This window comes from Eucyclogobius newberryi, unplaced genomic scaffold, assembly GCF_026437365.1.
Source record: "Eucyclogobius newberryi isolate DKJ021-1_F unplaced genomic scaffold, fEucNew1.0.hap1 SCAF_50, whole genome shotgun sequence".
Taxonomy (NCBI): Eukaryota; Metazoa; Chordata; class Actinopteri; order Gobiiformes; family Gobiidae; genus Eucyclogobius; species Eucyclogobius newberryi.
The window spans coordinates 614693-626453 of NW_027316168.1; the positions used below are offsets into that span (position 1 = coordinate 614693).

General features: G+C 48.9%; 20 non-coding genes and 1 pseudogene across 20 annotated transcripts; all 21 read right to left on the bottom strand.

Moving 5' to 3' along the window:
• Window positions 1-125: 125 nt before the first annotated feature.
• Window positions 126-244, bottom strand: LOC140382160 (5S ribosomal RNA). The gene has a single exon (XR_011931609.1). It is a non-coding gene; the product is annotated as a 5S ribosomal RNA (ribosomal RNA).
• A 150-nt stretch (window positions 245-394) lies between these two features.
• Window positions 395-513, bottom strand: LOC140382161 (5S ribosomal RNA). Its single transcript, XR_011931610.1, has one exon. It is a non-coding gene; the product is annotated as a 5S ribosomal RNA (ribosomal RNA).
• Window positions 514-662: 149 nt separating this feature from the next.
• On the bottom strand, window positions 663-781 carry LOC140382162 (5S ribosomal RNA). The gene has a single exon (XR_011931611.1). It is a non-coding gene; the product is annotated as a 5S ribosomal RNA (ribosomal RNA).
• Window positions 782-6949: 6168 nt separating this feature from the next.
• On the bottom strand, window positions 6950-7068 carry LOC140382165 (5S ribosomal RNA). The gene has a single exon (XR_011931613.1). It is a non-coding gene; the product is annotated as a 5S ribosomal RNA (ribosomal RNA).
• A 149-nt stretch (window positions 7069-7217) lies between these two features.
• Window positions 7218-7336, bottom strand: LOC140382166 (5S ribosomal RNA). Its single transcript, XR_011931614.1, has one exon. It is a non-coding gene; the product is annotated as a 5S ribosomal RNA (ribosomal RNA).
• A 149-nt stretch (window positions 7337-7485) lies between these two features.
• LOC140382167 (5S ribosomal RNA) lies at window positions 7486-7604 on the bottom strand. The gene has a single exon (XR_011931615.1). It is a non-coding gene; the product is annotated as a 5S ribosomal RNA (ribosomal RNA).
• Window positions 7605-7753: 149 nt separating this feature from the next.
• Window positions 7754-7872, bottom strand: LOC140382168 (5S ribosomal RNA). Its single transcript, XR_011931616.1, has one exon. It is a non-coding gene; the product is annotated as a 5S ribosomal RNA (ribosomal RNA).
• A 149-nt stretch (window positions 7873-8021) lies between these two features.
• On the bottom strand, window positions 8022-8140 carry LOC140382240 (5S ribosomal RNA). The gene has a single exon (XR_011931680.1). It is a non-coding gene; the product is annotated as a 5S ribosomal RNA (ribosomal RNA).
• Window positions 8141-8299: 159 nt separating this feature from the next.
• Window positions 8300-8418, bottom strand: LOC140382169 (5S ribosomal RNA). The gene has a single exon (XR_011931617.1). It is a non-coding gene; the product is annotated as a 5S ribosomal RNA (ribosomal RNA).
• Window positions 8419-8585: 167 nt separating this feature from the next.
• LOC140382170 (5S ribosomal RNA) lies at window positions 8586-8704 on the bottom strand. Its single transcript, XR_011931618.1, has one exon. It is a non-coding gene; the product is annotated as a 5S ribosomal RNA (ribosomal RNA).
• A 166-nt stretch (window positions 8705-8870) lies between these two features.
• Window positions 8871-8989, bottom strand: LOC140382171 (5S ribosomal RNA). Its single transcript, XR_011931619.1, has one exon. It is a non-coding gene; the product is annotated as a 5S ribosomal RNA (ribosomal RNA).
• A 156-nt stretch (window positions 8990-9145) lies between these two features.
• LOC140382172 (5S ribosomal RNA) lies at window positions 9146-9264 on the bottom strand. The gene has a single exon (XR_011931620.1). It is a non-coding gene; the product is annotated as a 5S ribosomal RNA (ribosomal RNA).
• Window positions 9265-9424: 160 nt separating this feature from the next.
• Window positions 9425-9543, bottom strand: LOC140382881 (5S ribosomal RNA). Its single transcript, XR_011932075.1, has one exon. It is a non-coding gene; the product is annotated as a 5S ribosomal RNA (ribosomal RNA).
• A 170-nt stretch (window positions 9544-9713) lies between these two features.
• Window positions 9714-9832, bottom strand: LOC140382173 (5S ribosomal RNA). The gene has a single exon (XR_011931621.1). It is a non-coding gene; the product is annotated as a 5S ribosomal RNA (ribosomal RNA).
• A 149-nt stretch (window positions 9833-9981) lies between these two features.
• Window positions 9982-10100, bottom strand: LOC140382176 (5S ribosomal RNA). Its single transcript, XR_011931622.1, has one exon. It is a non-coding gene; the product is annotated as a 5S ribosomal RNA (ribosomal RNA).
• A 168-nt stretch (window positions 10101-10268) lies between these two features.
• On the bottom strand, window positions 10269-10387 carry LOC140382178 (5S ribosomal RNA). Its single transcript, XR_011931624.1, has one exon. It is a non-coding gene; the product is annotated as a 5S ribosomal RNA (ribosomal RNA).
• A 166-nt stretch (window positions 10388-10553) lies between these two features.
• LOC140382179 (5S ribosomal RNA) lies at window positions 10554-10672 on the bottom strand. The gene has a single exon (XR_011931625.1). It is a non-coding gene; the product is annotated as a 5S ribosomal RNA (ribosomal RNA).
• Window positions 10673-10828: 156 nt separating this feature from the next.
• On the bottom strand, window positions 10829-10947 carry LOC140382180 (5S ribosomal RNA). Its single transcript, XR_011931626.1, has one exon. It is a non-coding gene; the product is annotated as a 5S ribosomal RNA (ribosomal RNA).
• A 156-nt stretch (window positions 10948-11103) lies between these two features.
• On the bottom strand, window positions 11104-11222 carry LOC140382894 (5S ribosomal RNA). The gene has a single exon (XR_011932076.1). It is a non-coding gene; the product is annotated as a 5S ribosomal RNA (ribosomal RNA).
• A 149-nt stretch (window positions 11223-11371) lies between these two features.
• LOC140382210 (5S ribosomal RNA) lies at window positions 11372-11490 on the bottom strand. The gene has a single exon (XR_011931653.1). It is a non-coding gene; the product is annotated as a 5S ribosomal RNA (ribosomal RNA).
• Window positions 11491-11656: 166 nt separating this feature from the next.
• On the bottom strand, window positions 11657-11761 carry LOC140383033 (5S ribosomal RNA; annotated as a pseudogene; the record flags this gene model as incomplete).

Consider the following 11761-nt stretch of genomic DNA (forward strand, 5'->3'; position numbering starts at 1 on the left):
TTTTTTATATCAAACACTGTCTTTTCGTGAAGAGTACCTTCACGCCACTTGCTCGGTCAAAATTGGGATATCTCAATGAAAAACTTCTTTTTTTTTTTTTTTTGACAGGTGAAAAAGTGTGAAAATGCTCACAGCACCTGGTATTCCCAGGCGGTCTCCCATCCAAGTACTAACCAGGCCCAACCCTGCTTGGCTTCCGAGATCAGACGAGATCGGGCTGGTCCAGGGTGGTATGGCCGTGAGCGAAATGTTCCAGGTCAAAACGGCCTTTTTTATATCAAACACTGTCTTTTCGTGAAGAGTACCTTCACGCCACTTGCTCGGTCAAAATTGGGATATCTCAATGAAAAACTTCTTTTTTTTTTTTTTTTTGACAGGTGAAAAAGTGTGAAAATGCTCACAGCACCTGGTATTCCCAGGCGGTCTCCCATCCAAGTACTAACCAGGCCCAACCCTGCTTGGCTTCCGAGATCAGACGAGATCGGGCTGGTCCAGGGTGGTATGGCCGTGAGCGAAATGTTCCAGGTCAAAACGGCCTTTTTTATATCAAACACTGTCTTTTCGTGAAGAGTACCTTCACGCCACTTGCTCGGTCAAAATTGGGATATCTCAATGAAAAACTTCTTTTTTTTTTTTTTTTGACAGGTGAAAAAGTGTGAAAATGCTCACAGCACCTGGTATTCCCAGGCGGTCTCCCATCCAAGTACTAACCAGGCCCAACCCTGCTTGGCTTCCGAGATCAGACGAGATCGGGCTGGTCCAGGGTGGTATGGCCGTGAGCGAAATGTTCCAGGTCAAAACGGCCTTTTTTATATCAAACACTGTCTTTTCGTGAAGAGTACCTTCACGCCACTTGCTCGGTCAAAATTGGGATATCTCAATGAAAAACTTCTTTTTTTTTTTTTTTTTGACAGGTGAAAAAGTGTGAAAATGCTCACAGCACCTGGTATTCCCAGGCGGTCTCCCATCCAAGTACTAACCAGGCCCAACCCTGCTTGGCTTCCGAGATCAGACGAGATCGGGCTGGTCTTTTTTTTTTTTTTTTTTATCCTTTATTATCAAAAACATCTTAAAACAAGTATTTACATATATTTACATGAATGTACAGACATACATGACACACAAGGGCAAGGGAATGGGATACACAAGGGCAAGGGGAGACGAGACAAAAAATTACAGAAAATCAAACACACAATCATTCTCGAAACATTCTTCAGTGATGGGGGGTGATGCCGGGGTCAGAAGAGGATGTCCAGGTTTCCAGAGGGTGTGAGGTGGATCAGGGTGTTGTGGGGGACGAGGTGGGTGATGAACCGGTGCTCTGCTGCCATGTGGAGGTGTCGGAGGTGTGCGGCCAAGAGTCCTTTGAAGATGGGCCAGGGTGCTGCTGTTTTATTGTCACGGAGATGGATGTTCCTGTTGAGATATAATGTGTACCGGGCTATGGAGAGGGTTAGTCGGGCGAGATGGGTGTTGGCTCCAGAGCGACTCTGTCCGGGACCAAAGAGGAGGAGCCAGGGCTCCTGGTCGTCCCCTCCTAGGGCCGCCGGCGGTGGGAGCCTCCAGGACAGCCTCCGAGCGAGGAGGTCCTGCAGTCGGGACCAGAACGGGCGGACGGCCGGGCAGGTGTACAGCATGTGCTCCAGGGTCTCGGGGGGTCCGTGGCACACGGGGCAGTCCGCAGCGTAGCTGTCGGGAAGAAATGCGTGCAGTGCTGCGGATGTAAAGACGATCCTGTGTCTAAATCTGAAGTCAAAATGACCTACGTTATGTGGGGTGTACCAATTAAAGATGTTGGCCCAGATGGTTGCGATGGTGCGTGCGGGGAATGTTAATGACCATTTGTGTTCCGAGGCGGGACGCCCGAGCACTCCCGGCAACAACAACTGATACAGGATGCGGGTGGGTAGGTCTGTGAAAATCCTAAACCTCCCCGTGCTAACAAATACATTAAAATTCAACTTACCTGTCGTGCTCCCCATTTGGCCCAAAGTGCTTCCCCAATGCCTGACCAGATTCCTGTTAAAAATACTTACCATACCACTAATATACTTTCTCCTAAACACTTTACCTGCTAACCTAAAACACTTCCCTATGTAATCTACACTAAAATTACCTTTCACGTCAAATACCTTACCTACATATTCCAGCCCAGCCTCCTCCATCGCCCCACTGATCATGCACTCGCGCTTCCCGGGGGGAGCGGAGAGCAAGTCAGGGTTATGACGGAGGGGCATGTGCGCGAGACCCTCACCGCTGTCTGGAACCGCCACAGTCAGGGGCCTGAAAGTCCTCCACGCCTCCAAGAGTTCCCTCTCGAAGGGGGGGAGGCCCTCCAGGACCGAAACAGGGGGCAACAAACACAAATTATAAACACCAAACTTACCTAGACTATTAACAAACTCACCTATATAATCCTTCCATGGAGCATCTACCTCAACGTCTAGAAATTTCCGAATTGTTTTCAGCCTGAAGGCCTTCTTCCTTAACTCTAAATCTGCTAACTTTAAACCTCCCTGATCGTACTCACCTATCATAACCTTATGTGCAATAAAGCCCCTCTCACGATTCCACAAAAAGTGGTTTATCACTAACCTTAATTTGTTAGCATAGACCCCCGGCAGGCCGTACACGGAGAGTGCATGGTTCAACATGGACATGCACAAAGAATTTACAACTAAGACTTTACCTTTTAATGTCAGATTACGACGTCTCCAAAAATTCAAGCGCGCTGTAATTTTCTCGCACAAAGGCGACCAAAGTGCAGTACGACACGCCTCCTCGTCTCTGCCCAGGGGGACGCCAAGGACCTTGTAGGAGTCCCCCGCCTCCCGGAGCTGGACAGGGAGAGGAACAGGCGTGACGCTGCCGCAAAATTTAACCGTGGTTTTATCGAAATTGATTTTGGCCCCTGAAGCGAGGCCGTAAACATTGAGCACGTGGAGAGAGGCGTTCAGGCTCTCCACGTCTCGGAGGATCAGATTCGTGTCATCTGCGTACTGAAAAATTTTGACTTCCCTACCCGCAGGCGTGGTCAGTCCCCTCACCGCCGCGTCCGCCCTCAACATGGCCGCCAAAGGCTCAGCGGCGATGCTGTAGAGGAGCGACGAGAGGGGACAGCCCTGCCTGACTGATCTTTTTAAGGGGAAAGAGTCAGTTAGAAACCCGTTGACTTTGACCTTACTGACCGCAAAGGAATAGATGAGCTGTAGCCAATTAACAAACCGTTCGCCGAAACCTAACTTACCTAATACAGTCCAGAGGAACGAATGCTCAACTCTGTCGAACGCCTTGTTAAAGTCTACACTAACGTGAATACCACCGGTCGCGTGCATCTGCCGAAGGAGATATCTCAGAGACAAAACTGTGTCTGAGATGTCCCTCCCGGGGACGCTGTAGGCCTGCGAGGGGTGTATGACGGATCCAATCACACGCTTTAACCTACCTGCTAATACCTTTGCTAAAATTTTATAGTCTACGTTCAAAAGGCTAATGGGCCCGTAGTTGGCGAGGCTGCTCCTGTCGCCCTTCTTAAAAAGCAGAGTGACGACACTCATCGCAAAACCATCGCCAACTCTACTCTCACTCTCAAAATCCTGATATAATAGGAGTAGGATCGGAGCTAACCTGGAAGCGAAACGCTTGAAAAACTCACAGGTTAGTCCGTCCTCTCCGGGGCTTTTCCCTGTATTTAAACTCTTGACTGCAGCCTCTATCTCCATGAGAGACAGAGGCGCGTCGCACAGCTCCCTATCCTCCCTGCTCAGTGTGCGCTCCAGAGCACCTACAGCCTGGTCTAAAGCCTGCTCTGCCACTCCGTCTGAACTAAAAAGCCTACTATAGAAATCCTGCGCTGTCTCTAAAACCTCACTTACCTCGGAAACAATCTTACCTGTCTTATCTATCAACTTATCTATGTGCATCTTTCCCTGTGTAACCTTCTCACAGCCGAAGAAGAACGCTGTCGAGCGTTCTCCTTCGACTGTGTGTCTGGCTTTTGCCCTCAAAATTGCACCCTGACACCTACTTACCTCCAGCTGCTCCAGCTCAGCGCGCACCACCAGGTACTCTGGATCCACAGGGCCAGTGGTGGAAGCTGCGCCCTGGTCCAGGACCTGCAGGCGCTGGCGGAGAGCGGTCTCCCTCCTGGTCGACAGCCACGCCTTGTGTTTGCTGTAATTGACACAGAGCTTTTTAATGCGTGTTTTTGCCGTCGGCCACCAATCGACCACGCTGTCGATCAGCTCCAGCTCCATGTCAAATACATCAAACAAAAAGTCCATTTTCCTACAAAAAGTTTCATCACCGAGGATGGAGCTGTTTAGGACCCACAGTCCTCCATTCCTCGGTGATGAAACTAACCCAAAATAAATATCTAAAGTGGAGTGATCACTCAAGCCTGACCACTTGTAGGAAGCACCACTGACTCTCTGTGCCAGGTCTGAGGAGGCAAAACAGAGGTCAATGCGGGACTGCTTCAGGACGCCCTGGACGACCTGCCGCCTGGAGAAATCCTTCAGGAAGGGGTGGAGGAACCGCCACACCTCCGTCAGGTTCCTGCTGGCGGCTTCTTCCAACAGGGCTGTCCTGGCAGTGCTGTTTTTAAAAGAGTTGTTAATGCCGATGTCTGTCTTGCAAAGTGTTGTATTAAAGTCACCGATTATGATTGTATTGTCGTTCGCAAAGCGAAATATTTTTTTGAAGAATTGCCTCCTCAGACCATCATCGTTCGGGGCGTAGATGTTAATTAGTCTGAACTTCACTGTGTCCGTGAAGTCCAGGACCAGGAAGGAGCCCTCTGGGTCGGCGTGTACCAGGGTGGGTTGGCCTAAGACACCAGGCCTCACCACCGTGGCCACACCGCGCGAGCACGCCGTGCCCAGGGCCAAAAATACAGAGCCTACTCCCATGCTCCGCACTTGTTGCGCGTGGCTGACATCCCAGTGCGTTTCTTGGATGCAGAGCACGTCCCACTTGGAAAAGTGTAACGCGCTCTGCATCCGCACTGGGCTCCGCAGGCCGCCTGCGTTCCAAGAGGACAAGGAGAACGCCATTAAGAGGAGACCTTGGAGGATGTAACCCATCTTTTATTTAGACTTGTTTTTGGCGCCCGTCGCATCCGACTGCCACACTCTTTTTCTGACTTCACGGGTGGAGAAATCCATGAAGTCATCATTAAAAACAGTCTCGAGCTCACCTCGTGGGGCAGAGCTGCGTGTGGAGGATGGTGGGTTGATGGAGCTTTCTGCTGGCGCTTTTGAAGTGGTTGGAACGGAGGAGGCAGAGCCGCTCTCAGCAGCAGCGCCCTCTCCGTCTCCTGCCACCTGCTTCCTGCGTCTTGCCCCTTTCTTATCCTTCTTCTCCACCTGTCCCCTCTTATCACCGTCCGACTGGAGCTTGGGATCATCACCCAGCCCTGTGGTGATGTCCCCCCCTTTGGAGGTAAGATGCGGGGCCTGTCCCGCACCCATCCTCCTCCCGGGTTCAGCCTCTTCCTCCACGGGCTTAGGAGTTGGACCCTCACGAGTCCCCTCCCTCTGGTCAGGAGGAGCAGTTTGTCCTGCTCCCACCTTCCCAGACGCCAGCGCTGAGCCGAGCACCATCTCCAGTGCGACGGACGCCTCCTCGTCTGAGGAGTCAGAGGAGCAAGAGGAGCCAGACACCTCTGGCTCCCCTGACTCCTCCACAGCCTCCTCCTCCAAAAACTCCTCTACTTCGGAGAGAGCAGTTGCGGGCACGTTCTGGGCCACGTCACTGCTCTCTCCTCCAATGGCGTCCTCCCTGTCCTCCCCTCTGTCCTCCCCTCTGTCCTCCTCTCTGTCACCCGCACCACACGGACATAAGTGGCGGAACATGCGGCACTCTCTGCACTTCGGGGCCCGCTGCGCGACGCACTCGCGCGCGTAATGCCCCTGGCTCCCGCAGTTGCGGCACAGAAAGTCAGGGCACTCCCTCAGAATATGGCCAGGCTGGAGACACCCCCTACACACCCGCACCTGCCTGTCGTGTATTACCCTGAAGTACTCGGGGCCCCCCGCGGTGTCAAACCTGACAGAATACGGTAAGGACTGCACCGTGTCCGTGAACCTTACCCGTACAAACCTGGTGCCGTCCGCCACGTTCGTCCCCGGCCACATTCTCCTCCTCACCTCGGAGACCGCAGAGACCCCCCAGGCGTAGAGCTTGGCCAGGATCTCCTCGTCCTCGATATAAGCCGGCAGCCCCATGAAGGACACGACCAGCTCATCCACCGAGATGTCACGGGCGTGAACCCTGACTCCTCCAATGCAGTACCCGTCCAGGAGCCGCTCCTTCGCTTTAGTGGTACTGACGGTTACTTCATATTTGTCCTTCGAGATGAGTCTGCACGCTACTATGGAGCCGCACACCTCCTGAGTCGATTTCAAAAAAGCTAGTGGCGTGATTTGTGCTCCCTCCGTCAACTCCAACACCACAGTGAGTTCTTTCATAAATTTCATTCTTCTTTCTTCGTTCTTTCTATTATTTACAGATTCTTTCAAACTTTGTCTTGCCTTTGTCGTGTCCATTCCAGTGTCCGATGCCGTGTTGTCCGTCCTTTGAGCCATGCTCACAAAAAACAAAAAATCCACCTCCCAGTAAGTTTACTGGGAGGGGAACAAACAAAAGAACTGAAAAAAGTAAATGAAAATGACCAAAATAACGATTAAAAACTCAAAAAAACTCCCAAACCTCCAGCTCCAGACCATGCAGCACACCACAAATTGCACGCACCTGCACTGATTGCAAAGGGGCTGGTCCAGGGTGGTATGGCCGTGAGCGAAATGTTCCAGGTCAAAACGGCCTTTTTTATATCAAACACTGTCTTTTCGTGAAGAGTACCTTCACGCCACTTGCTCGGTCAAAATTGGGATATCTCAATGAAAAACTTCTTTTTTTTTTTTTTTTGACAGGTGAAAAAGTGTGAAAATGCTCACAGCACCTGGTATTCCCAGGCGGTCTCCCATCCAAGTACTAACCAGGCCCAACCCTGCTTGGCTTCCGAGATCAGACGAGATCGGGCTGGTCCAGGGTGGTATGGCCGTGAGCGAAATGTTCCAGGTCAAAACGGCCTTTTTTATATCAAACACTGTCTTTTCGTGAAGAGTACCTTCACGCCACTTGCTCGGTCAAAATTGGGATATCTCAATGAAAAACTTCTTTTTTTTTTTTTTTTGACAGGTGAAAAAGTGTGAAAATGCTCACAGCACCTGGTATTCCCAGGCGGTCTCCCATCCAAGTACTAACCAGGCCCAACCCTGCTTGGCTTCCGAGATCAGACGAGATCGGGCTGGTCCAGGGTGGTATGGCCGTGAGCGAAATGTTCCAGGTCAAAACGGCCTTTTTTATATCAAACACTGTCTTTTCGTGAAGAGTACCTTCACGCCACTTGCTCGGTCAAAATTGGGATATCTCAATGAAAAACTTCTTTTTTTTTTTTTTTTGACAGGTGAAAAAGTGTGAAAATGCTCACAGCACCTGGTATTCCCAGGCGGTCTCCCATCCAAGTACTAACCAGGCCCAACCCTGCTTGGCTTCCGAGATCAGACGAGATCGGGCTGGTCCAGGGTGGTATGGCCGTGAGCGAAATGTTCCAGGTCAAAACGGCCTTTTTTATATCAAACACTGTCTTTTCGTGAAGAGTACCTTCACGCCACTTGCTCGGTCAAAATTGGGATATCTCAATGAAAAACTTCTTTTTTTTTTTTTTTTGACAGGTGAAAAAGTGTGAAAATGCTCACAGCACCTGGTATTCCCAGGCGGTCTCCCATCCAAGTACTAACCAGGCCCAACCCTGCTTGGCTTCCGAGATCAGACGAGATCGGGCTGGTCCAGGGTGGTATGGCCGTGAGCGAAATGTTCCAGGTCAAAACGGCCTTTTTTATATCAAACACTGTCTTTTCGTGAAGAGTACCTTCACGCCACTTGCTCGGTCAAAATTGGGATATCTCAATGGAAAACTTCTTTTTTTTTTTTTTTTGACAGGTGAAAAAGTGTGAAAATGCTCACAGCACCTGGTATTCCCAGGCGGTCTCCCATCCAAGTACTAACCAGGCCCAACCCTGCTTGGCTTCTGAGATCAGACGAGATCGGGCTGGTCCAGGGTGGTATGGCCGTGAGCGAAATGTTCCAGGTCAAAACTCGTATAAATTGCTTTTTTTGCATCAAACACTGTCTTTTCGTGAAGAGTACCTTCACGCCACTTGCTCGGTCAAAATTGGGATATCTCAATGAAAAACTTCTTTTTTTTTTTTTTTTGACAGGTGAAAAAGTGTGAAAATGCTCACAGCACCTGGTATTCCCAGGCGGTCTCCCATCCAAGTACTAACCAGGCCCAACCCTGCTTGGCTTCCGAGATCAGACGAGATCGGGCTGGTCCAGGGTGGTATGGCCGTGAGCGAAATGTTCCAGGTCAAAACTCGTATAAATGGCTTTTTTTGCATCAAACACTGTCTTTTCGTGAAGAGTACCTTCACGCCACTTGCTCGGTCAAAATTGGGATATCTCAATGAAAAACTTCTTTTTTTTTTTTTTTTTTTTTTTTGACAGGTGAAAAAGTGTGAAAATGCTCACAGCACCTGGTATTCCCAGGCGGTCTCCCATCCAAGTACTAACCAGGCCCAACCCTGCTTGGCTTCCGAGATCAGACGAGATCGGGCTGGTCCAGGGTGGTATGGCCGTGAGCGAAATGTTCCAGGTCAAAACTCGTATAAATTGCTTTTTTTGCATCAAACACTGTCTTTTCGTGAAGAGTACCTTCACGCCACTTGCTCGGTCAAAATTGGGATATCTCAATGAAAAACTTCTTTTTTTTTTTTTTTTTTTTTTTGACAGGTGAAAAAGTATGAAAATGCTCACAGCACCTGGTATTCCCAGGCGGTCTCCCATCCAAGTACTAACCAGGCCCAACCCTGCTTGGCTTCCGAGATCAGACGAGATCGGGCTGGTCCAGGGTGGTATGGCCGTGAGCGAAATGTTCCAGGTCAAAACGGCCTTTTTTATATCAAACACTGTCTTTTCATGAAGAGTACCTTCACGCCACTTGCTCGGTCAAAATTGGGATATCTCAATGAAAAACTTCTTTTTTTTTTTTTTTTTTTTTTTGACAGGTGAAAAAGTATGAAAATGCTCACAGCACCTGGTATTCCCAGGCGGTCTCCCATCCAAGTACTAACCAGGCCCAACCCTGCTTGGCTTCCGAGATCAGACGAGATCGGGCTGGTCCAGGGTGGTATGGCCGTGAGCGAAATGTTCCAGGTCAAAACGGCCTTTTTTATATCAAACACTGTCTTTTCGTGAAGAGTACCTTCACGCCACTTGCTCGGTCAAAATTGGGATATCTCAATGAAAAACTTCTTCTTTTTCTTTTTTTTTTTTTTTTTTGACAGGTGAAAAAGTATGAAAATGCTCACAGCACCAGGTATTCCCAGGCGGTCTCCCATCCAAGTACTAAACAGGCCCAACCCTGCTTGGCTTCCGAGATCAGACGAGATCGGGCGGGTCCAGGGTGGTATGGCCGTGAGCGAAATGTTCCAGGTCAAAACTCGTATAAATGGCTTTTTTTTGCATCAAACACTGTCTTTTCGTGAAGAGTACCTTCACGCCACTTGCTCGGTCAAAATTGGGATATCTCAATGAAAAACTTCTTTTTTTTTTTTTTTTTTTTTTTTTTGACAGGTGAAAAAGTGTGAAAATGCTCACAGCACCTGGTATTCCCAGGCGGTCTCCCATCCAAGTACTAACCAGGCCCAACCCTGCTTGGCTTCCGAGATCAGACGAGATCGGGCTGGTCCAGGGTGGTATGGCCGTGAGCGAAATGTTCCAGGTCAAAACGGCCTTTTTTATATCAAACACTGTCTTTTCGTGAAGAGTACCTTCACGCCACTTGCTCGGTCAAAATTGGGATATCTCAATGAAAAACTTCTTTTTTTTTTTTTTTTGACAGGTGAAAAAGTGTGAAAATGCTCACAGCACCTGGTATTCCCAGGCGGTCTCCCATCCAAGTACTAACCAGGCCCAACCCTGCTTGGCTTCCGAGATCAGACGAGATCGGGCTGGTCCAGGGTGGTATGGCCGTGAGCGAAATGTTCCAGGTCAAAACTCGTATAAATGGCTTTTTTTGCATCAAACACTGTCTTTTCGTGAAGAGTACCTTCACGCCACTTGCTCGGTCAAAATTGGGATATCTCAATGAAAAACTTCTTTTTTTTTTTTTTTTTTTTTTTTTGACAGGTGAAAAAGTGTGAAAATGCTCACAGCACCTGGTATTCCCAGGCGGTCTCCCATCCAAGTACTAACCAGGCCCAACCCTGCTTGGCTTCCGAGATCAGACGAGATCGGGCTGGTCCAGGGTGGTATGGCCGTGAGCGAAATGTTCCAGGTCAAAACTCGTATAAATTGCTTTTTTTGCATCAAACACTGTCTTTTCGTGAAGAGTACCTTCACGCCACTTGCTCGGTCAAAATTGGGATATCTCAATGAAAAACTTCTTTTTTTTTTTTTTTTTTTTTTTGACAGGTGAAAAAGTATGAAAATGCTCACAGCACCTGGTATTCCCAGGCGGTCTCCCATCCAAGTACTAACCAGGCCCAACCCTGCTTGGCTTCCGAGATCAGACGAGATCGGGCTGGTCCAGGGTGGTATGGCCGTGAGCGAAATGTTCCAGGTCAAAACGGCCTTTTTTATATCAAACACTGTCTTTTCATGAAGAGTACCTTCACGCCACTTGCTCGGTCAAAATTGGGATATCTCAATGAAAAACTTCTTTTTTTTTTTTTTTTTTTTTTTGACAGGTGAAAAAGTATGAAAATGCTCACAGCACCTGGTATTCCCAGGCGGTCTCCCATCCAAGTACTAACCAGGCCCAACCCTGCTTGGCTTCCGAGATCAGACGAGATCGGGCTGGTCCAGGGTGGTATGGCCGTGAGCGAAATGTTCCAGGTCAAAACGGCCTTTTTTATATCAAACACTGTCTTTTCGTGAAGAGTACCTTCACGCCACTTGCTCGGTCAAAATTGGGATATCTCAATGAAAAACTTCTTTTTTTTTTTTTTTTTTTTTTTGACAGGTGAAAAAGTATGAAAATGCTCACAGCACCAGGTATTCCCAGGCGGTCTCCCATCCAAGTACTAAACAGGCCCAACCCTGCTTGGCTTCCGAGATCAGACGAGATCGGGCGGGTCCAGGGTGGTATGGCCGTGAGCGAAATGTTCCAGGTCAAAACGGCCTTTTTTATATCAAACACTGTCTTTTCGTGAAGAGTACCTTCACGCCACTTGCTCGGTCAAAATTGGGATATCTCAATGAAAAACTTCTTTTTTTTTTTTTTTTGACAGGTGAAAAAGTGTGAAAATGCTCACAGCACCTGGTATTCCCAGGCGGTCTCCCATCCAAGTACTAAACAGGCCCAACCCTGCTTGGCTTCCGAGATCAGACGAGATCGGGCTGGTCCAGGGTGGTATGGCCGTGAGCGAAATGTTCCAGGTCAAAACTCGTATAAATTGCTTTTTTTGCATCAAACACTGTCTTTTCGTGAAGAGTACCTTCACGCCACTTGCTCGGTCAAAATTGGGATATCTCAATGAAAAACTTCTTTTTTTTTTTTTTTTTTTTTTTGACAGGTGAAAAAGTATGAAAATGCTCACAGCACCAGGTATTCCCAGGCGGTCTCCCATCCAAGTACTAAACAGGCCCAACCCTGCTTGGCTTCCGAGATCAGACGAGATCGGGCGGGTCCAGGGTG